This window comes from Sinocyclocheilus rhinocerous, unplaced genomic scaffold (genome assembly GCF_001515625.1).
Source record: "Sinocyclocheilus rhinocerous isolate Xijiao unplaced genomic scaffold, SAMN03320098_v1.1 scaffold1, whole genome shotgun sequence".
NCBI lineage: Eukaryota > Metazoa > Chordata > Actinopteri > Cypriniformes > Cyprinidae > Sinocyclocheilus > Sinocyclocheilus rhinocerous.
In genome coordinates this window covers 200,453-208,491 of record NW_015638974.1, presented here as the reverse complement: position 1 = coordinate 208,491, position 8,039 = coordinate 200,453, and the positions used below count along the sequence as shown (strand labels likewise).

The following is an 8,039-nucleotide window of genomic DNA, read 5'->3' as shown; positions in this document are numbered from 1 at the left end:
AATGTTTTGTTATTGACGCGGTGAGTCAGACAGCTATTTACACTGCAAAAAAATTTAAAAATAATAATCTCTTTCCATAAAAATATAGGCTATAAACATTCTAAAATATATGTTTACCTTTTAGGCAAATTGCATAAATTAAAATAGTGATGTCTCAAAACACATTTATAGTCCGTATCTCATATTTTCCTAACGTATTCCTACACTTAACTGCGTTAAACATGGTGTCACATGGATGGAATATGAATGGAAATGATATGCAGATGATGTTATGCATATTAAAACTAGGCGTTGTAAGCTCCATAAATGGCTATTTCGGGGAGGAGACGGGGTGGAGATTCATGTACGCACAATCTTCCGCTGACTGGGTATTACAAAGGGAATTTTGCGCAGGTTCTGGCGTACACATGGCTTTATAAATCTGAAAACTTTATACGCAAAATCTAGCTTTTATACGTATGCACACATTTAGGATGAAATCTACGTAAAGCTTTATACATGAGGCCCCAGGACATTTTTTACTAACCACAAATGCAAAAAAATCAGGATTACTACAATGACAGCATCAAATGAGAACTAAACTGCTTCTGAACAACCATCTTTATCAAGTCAATGTGTAATTTGTCAGCTAAAAAGTCATTTGGCTCCTAAATGTTTAATTTCACCAAAATTAAGTTGCTTCAAAGTAGCCTGTGGTTACTTCAGCTTCACAAAAACAAAGTAAACTTAAGTTTACAGCCCAAGTTTTCAATTCCCGTATTCATATAGGCTAATCCTAAATGAACACTTGCTTAATGCCTGCAGTAAAAGCACCTTCCTGTTAAAACAATATAAGAGAGCAATAACCCAACTAGACTTGTGCCGGTATTCGGTAATGCGATATATCACGGTAATGAATATGCACGATATTGTTATCGTGGGCACTTCTAAATACCGTGAATAATTATATATTACAAATTATTCCGAAATTTGAATGCATTTTAAGAATACTTTTCCCATCAAATGGTCAAAATGCACAACACCGCTGTATGCTGCGTGAAAGACGCATGCGCACTCTGATGTAAACAAGCGCGGACGAGAAGCACATGGAGGAACATGTGAGATCTCTCTCTCTCTCTCTCTCTCTCTCTCTCTCTCTCTCTCTCTCTCTCTCTCTCTCTCCCCCTCTGACTCACTTTTTCCTCAGTCAGCAAGTTCAGACCCTTAAAGAGGGAGACAGAGACATAGCGCAGAAGCCTGCTGGAATATAAACCAACACACACACACACACACACACACACACACACACACAAAAAGAGAGTATGCCCTGAGGATGCTGCTATTAGCAGTGAGTGACATCACATCGCTTACCTAAAAAAAAAACACACAGGCTGCAACAAGGATACCAGATCCTGTATGAAGATGGTTACCAATACTGACAAAGTAACATCACTCCAGTCCTCTGAGATGTGTGTGTCTGTGAAAGAGAGAGAGTGAAAGAGAGCAATGGAATAAGAAAGAGTGTGGAATAAAAGTATATAAAATGGGTGAGATGTAGAATATTGTCTCGTCTGATATTTACAATTTACAAAATATCTAATATATTTCAAGCTTATAGAATTTATTCTTTCATGTTTTTTTTCAAACACAGTATAAGAAAACATCAGTCTCATACATTCCAAAGCTCAACAATAAGGATGGCCTGCTGGTTCGGGGCCAGTGTGAGAGAGTCTTGGGCAAATTAATAGAACTGTGCCGCAATGTCACTACAGCTTACAGTCGTTGTTCTTGTGTTTTTAGGCCTCGTAGACGTAAACATTTTCTGTACTAAATTGAATGCGGTTGTAATTCTGCATATTTAAACCTAGGCAGCTGGGTAACAAAGATGAGGTTTTGTCAAAATTGAATTGTTAGAACGTCTTGAAAGCATCAATTAGAATTAGTTGAAAACAACATAAATTGAACAATTCTACATAAAATGTGTACAAAGTTTGTTTTTAATAGAGAAAAAATATATATATATATATTTTTTTTTTAATAGAGTTAACAGCTGTGTAATTTCCACAATTCATGTAATCAAAACAAGCTAATTAAACCCTTTTTTAATAAAGAAAAAAATGGCACACATAAAAATACATTTCTAAAAATAAAATTGATCTTTTTTTGTGGTGGGGCAAGTGGAAATAATTAATTTGAACAAAATTAAGTTGTTTCAAAGTAGCCTGTGGCTACTTTAGCCAAACAAACAAAAAATAGCCTTCAAACTATAAAAATGTATGTTTGTAACCTTCATCCAGTTCCTATAATAATGTAATCCTAAATAAACACTTCGACAGGCTGAAGCTCAATGCTTACAGTAAAACTACCGTCCTGGCACATATTAAAATAGCCTATACATTTCTAAAGACAAAACTAATCATTTTTGTGGTGATGCAAGTGAAAATACTGGCAGGGCAAATAAAATCCTTATTGTTGCCATGCAAATCAAAAGGAAAGGTGAATGTCCATTCCATACTGCAATGTGTCTCATCAGAAAAACAGAGATGTTCAGGCCGAACAGTATGAACATGACAGCAGCTGCTGCATTATATGAAGGAATGCTCTGGGTTTAACACAAACTAAGCTCTATCTACAGCATCTGTGCCAACAGAAAATCATTCGAAATGAGTGAAATGTTAAATAGTCGACAGCCAAATTGTAAAATGGGTCATACTGCTATTACCAACCTTAGGGGAGTCTTCTGTCTTGACTGTTATATGACAATTTCAGGCTATGTCACATACCAAAAATGTTAGTTTATGAAAGTCAAATTTGGTAGCCACCATATGCCCTAAATATATACGTCACAATAATGTCTGACCACCACCAGTCTAAACATCCTGTGACAACAAGCACATTTACACCCAAACAAAATCACATTTCTGCATAAGCTGGCAATGTGTGCACTGAGAATCCATATAATATGGCCTAGCATTGTAGCAAGAGTTCACCAAAATATAACCCATTATGAATGTTATAACAAACATTGCATCATACAACAAATCCTGACGAGCACAGGCTCTGGAAATAAGACTTTATGACCACAACAGCCCTCAGCAAAACATTCCAGAAGGCTCTCGTTCCCGAAGCAGCGACCTTATGCCAACCAGAGCACAAGGAAATCTGAATCCTTAACAAGGATACAATTTTCACTAGACCAGGCTGAACTGAGCTGCTGTTGCACAACAAAAAGACAAGGAGTGAAGGGATAAAGTCAAGTTTAAGAGATCAAGAAGAAGAGAAATGGGGACAAGAGCCACCGCAAAAGTCAGAGGATTACACTAAGATTTCCTTTATTATGCATACTGCAACTTAGATGATGGTACAAAGTAGCAAATTGTATATTCTTTAATAGCTTTATATGGGACAACTACTGTGGGGTCCAAAAGTCTGAGACCATATTTATTTAACATCTTGGATTTTTTATTTAAACCTGGAAACAATGAAAGATCATGCACTATTAATAGGACATTCATTAATATAAAAATTACAATTTGTGACACTGATCATGTAAACTCATTAGCACAAAATGTCAAATATCCCTGCTTCCATTTGGAATAAATCATTCTGTTTATCATGTAGGCTAAATCAGGGATTTAGGGATTTTCATATATTAAGTGTGATATTAAGACAACATGCCGTTTCCAAAATTAAACAACCGGCTTTAATGTTGTTATGGTACTGAAGTCAAAGAATATGATTAAAATATGATCTGGAGAATACTTCTTAATACCTTGTATTAAGATGACAGTGTGTATTTTTTCTACCCAGTATTAGAGATATGTATAGATTTTTAACATGTTTTTCTATATTTTGATTTTATTAAAAACAATTAAATACCTTTTAATGTTTATTATTAATCTCAAGATTTTTGACAATATGTTTAAAGAATTTAATATATTTCAAGAATTACTGCATTTAACATATGTAATTAATATCTTAGTTTAATAAGTTAACTCTGAAAGTCCAAGTATTTTCTTTTGAGTTTTTCATGGCAGACCACTAGCAGTTTTGTTTTTGTTTTGTTACATTAACATATGAATCTGAATGACTTTTGAATGACCCTCAAAATATGCTTTCATCAATGTTTATATGTGAATAAAAACCTAAACTAAAAACGTCATCATTTAACATGATGTTATCTCTTCAGAAGAGTTGGATTAAACTGCTCAATCATATTTTATGACTGTTATAATGTCTTTGTGTACTTTCTGAAACTTGAAAATGATTACATAGATTTTCAATGGACAACAAATTAGGAAGGAATAGTCCAAAGATTAAAAAAAATGTTGTATAGATTTGGAACAAGTAAATAATGAGAGAATTGTCTTTTTTGGGTGAACTATCCCTTTAAATTAGAAAGATACAACATTTTCACTGGGGCCTTACTGCCTCTGTATATACATAATTAATATTAATATATTATTAGTATTCATTTTTATACATTTCTATATCAAATTGTTAATAATATTTATATTCATGCCCCATGCTAGAGCTTATAAACAGACAAACCCATGAAACACTCACACCCCACATCTCTTGTGGAAGGCCCAGGGATGCAACTCAGTGGAAATGACCGCTTATAGTTTACAAACACACTTACAAGATCATAAATAAACAGGCCGAATACTGACATCCATGCACCACTGCCATTTCATCTGGAAACAACACTGCTTTCCAGAAATGCAGTAATCAGCTTTGAAGTAACAACAATTCGCAGAGCTGCTCTCAATGTTGCATATGCTTTCTACATTTCGACCCATGAATTTTAAGACAGCTAGACATCGCAAACGCCTTACGGTCAAAGATTTCGTGCTGGTGTACAGTATAATTGGCTATTGTAGTTCTGTACACGGCTGGAAGGTCCGGTGAATGTGAAATGGTCTTATAGAGAACATGTCTGCTCTTGGAGCTGCCTGTGCCTGCCGCAGAACGAGCGTCATGTAACAGAACGAGAGTCTCGTCGCTGCGACGCGCTCCTACAGCAGCGGGTGCGCACATTCAGGCCTACGGGCGCGCTCAGCCTCACACTAATGATTCACACAGACACACATGTTGGTGCTTTAGCTTAAACAACCAAGCGCGTTTGCCTCAGCCCTGTATGACAGACTTTCGATTCCCGCTGCTTTGACTTCTCCATTCGCCTGGCCTCGAACAGGGGGCCGGAGCCTGCCGTAGACATGAGACGGGAGAGGCGAGGCGAGGCGCGTAAAAACAACCGTGGCGAAACAGACGTCCCAAATGGCACTAATTAAATAGCAAACATCCTAATGTTTAAGTAACATTAATTGTAAAAGCGAAGGATCAACAGCGAAGCGCAAAGTGACCGGTTAAGTGAAGCGAAATTCAGAAGGAGGGCTGCGACCACACGCACGACCCCCGTTTATAGGCTACCATTCCATCGCAAATAGAACGAACAGGATATAACAGCACCAAATACGCGGCAAAATCGTTACAATGTATCAAGCGATAACGTGTTTGTTACTGTAGCAAATCCCGAGCGTTCGCTCGGACTAAATAATAATCGAAACAGTTAGTCAGAAGCCAATCTACCGAGGGGTCTATCCGCCTTCTGCTATCGCTGTTAAAGCGGAGCACGTCCACAACTTCATATTTCCAACCTTTCAAACTCATTACCAACAAAAGTGTCAAACGGCAAGAATTAAATGTTCTCAAATCATAAATCCAGCTGCTCGTATGTCAGGGTTAAATATTTTGGCAAAGCACATCACTCACCTCAGATGTCAGCACCCACTCCCGTTCTCCTCCTTTTTTTCTGGTTTACCTCTCTCGTCTATTCTCCTCTAGCGATGTCCGATTCGCGAACGAGTCGTTCATTTGAGTCGGATCTTTTTAATGAATTGGTCGGACCGATTCGCAAGACCTTTCTGAATGATGATATCTGCTTACCAATAAAGTAAAATAAATAACATTTAAGTTGATTCACAAATGTTACCCAATTAAAGTCTTTCTTAGGAAATATAAGTCTTAGTCTTATGATTTTGATAATTGTACTGCCTTAATGTTTTAATGTTTGTATTGTTTAATACAAAAATAAAATTAAATAAAAAATAAAACTTTCTGAATGATTCGTTCACGAAAAATCGGTCCGTGCGGTTGTTGAGTCAACAAATCACTACTGATTCATTGAACCGAGAACCTTCTCAGTTGGAAATGCACGATTCGTAAAAAGCCGAAAACCAGGGAGTGAATATTTCAATTGAAACATCCAAAAACCTTTCCAGAGGAGTGATGAAAATTAATATTTCTGTTGTTTAATGTTAATGGTAATTTTATGTAGTTTATGCTCTAAATTTATGTTTTTATGAGGTGGTAAATGACTGCAACAAATTTAACTGTGGTACATGAATTACAATAAACATCCTTGTTAATAAAAAAGACAATAAATGCAAGGAAAAGGTAATAAAACAATGATAAACGTCATATGAAAATGGTCTGTTTTCAAAGAGTCACCACAAAAACACAAATTTATGGCTAATACAGAAGTTTCAAAGAAGGAGTAGTTTGGATAAAATGCTGTCATTAAACTTTGCAGTTTTATAGTTTACTGGAAGCAATATATTCCCACATATGGCTTTATAGCACACATGCCATGCCGAGGCGAGATGTCAGGTACAAGGCGATGACGTAAAAGAACCGCCGATTCATTTTCAAACGGCTCATTGACAAACAAACTGTTCGAAAGAACCGATTCGCAGAAATGAATCGGACTTCCCATCACTACTCTCCTCCCTTCCAGATGTCGAGCGCAGGCTTCCAATCCGCGTCTCCCCGGAAGGCAGCGGACCAATCAGCCAGCGGACCACAGGAAACACATTCCCGGAGAGAAGAGAGAGCGTGACGGAAAGTTTGGAGAGAGAGAGAAAAATCCTTACACAATTTAAGGGAGGAACAAACTGGAGCAAATATCCGCTGAAAACAGAAACTGACCTAAGTAATAATTCAAATCTGATAATAAATAGTGTGTCAACACGCACTCAGAAAGATCATTCTTTTTGAATAGTGCATTTAACTGGAAAACTTAAATCTTTGTGTATTTAAATCAATATAATTAAACTGCAATTAAACAAAGATCCTATAAAGATAAAAGAATCTTTGTTTAAATTAATTTATAAAGCTAGGTTGTAGTAGGTCTAATTAATGAATGGATTTCAGCAAAGATCCCATAACCTTACTTTAATGAGTTTGCATAAGGAGCTAGCAGCTGTCCAGTGTCTAGACTGTTACATTACATCATCTTTCTCAGGAGAAGAAGGCACAGGAGGAGAACGAGAAGCTTGTAGCTATTAATGTTAAACAAGATAGCCATTAACCATCTGTGCTCTTAAATGTCTTTGACTCTGTGTGTGTGTGTGTGTGAAACCAGGGAGTGAATATTTCAATTGAAACATCCAAAAACCTTTCCAGAGGAGTGATGAAAATTAATATTTCTGTTGTTTAATGTTAATGGTAATTTTATGTAGTTTATGCTCTAAATTTATGTTTTTATGAGGTGGTAAATGACTGCAACAAATTTAACTGTGGTACATGAATTACAATAAACATCCTTGTTAATAAAAAAGACAATATATGCAAGGAAAAGGTAATAAAATAATGATAAACGTCATATGAAAATGGTCTGTTTTCAAAGAGTCACCTCAAAAACACAAATTTATGGCTAATACAGAAGTTTCAAAGAAGGAGTAGTTTGGATAACATGCTGTCATTAAACTTTGCAGTTTTATAGTTTACTGGAAGCAATATATTCCCACATATGGCTTTATAGCACACATGCCATGCCGAGGCGAGATGTCAGGTACAAGGCGATGACGTAAAAGAACCGCCGATTCATTTTCAAACGGCTCATTGACAAACAAACTGTTCGAAAGAACCGATTCGCAGAAATGAATCGGACTTCCCATCACTACTCTCCTCCCTTCCAGATGTCGAGCGCAGGCTTCCAATCCGCGTCTCCCCGGAAGGCAGCGGACCAATCAGCCAGCGGACCACAGGAAACACAT

At 36.7% G+C, this 8,039-nt stretch overlaps 1 protein-coding gene across 1 annotated transcript in view; it reads right to left on the bottom strand.

The window, feature by feature from the left end:
* Positions 1-5,821, bottom strand: part of LOC107750455 (amyloid beta A4 precursor protein-binding family B member 2-like) — a 45,981-nt gene extending 40,160 nt beyond the window's left edge. Inside the window, exon 1 of the mRNA XM_016565825.1 lies at positions 5,755-5,821. The gene's annotated coding sequence lies outside the window, so the exon portion shown is untranslated. The remainder of the gene's footprint in view (positions 1-5,754) is intronic.
* Positions 5,822-8,039: the final 2,218 nt, after the last annotated feature.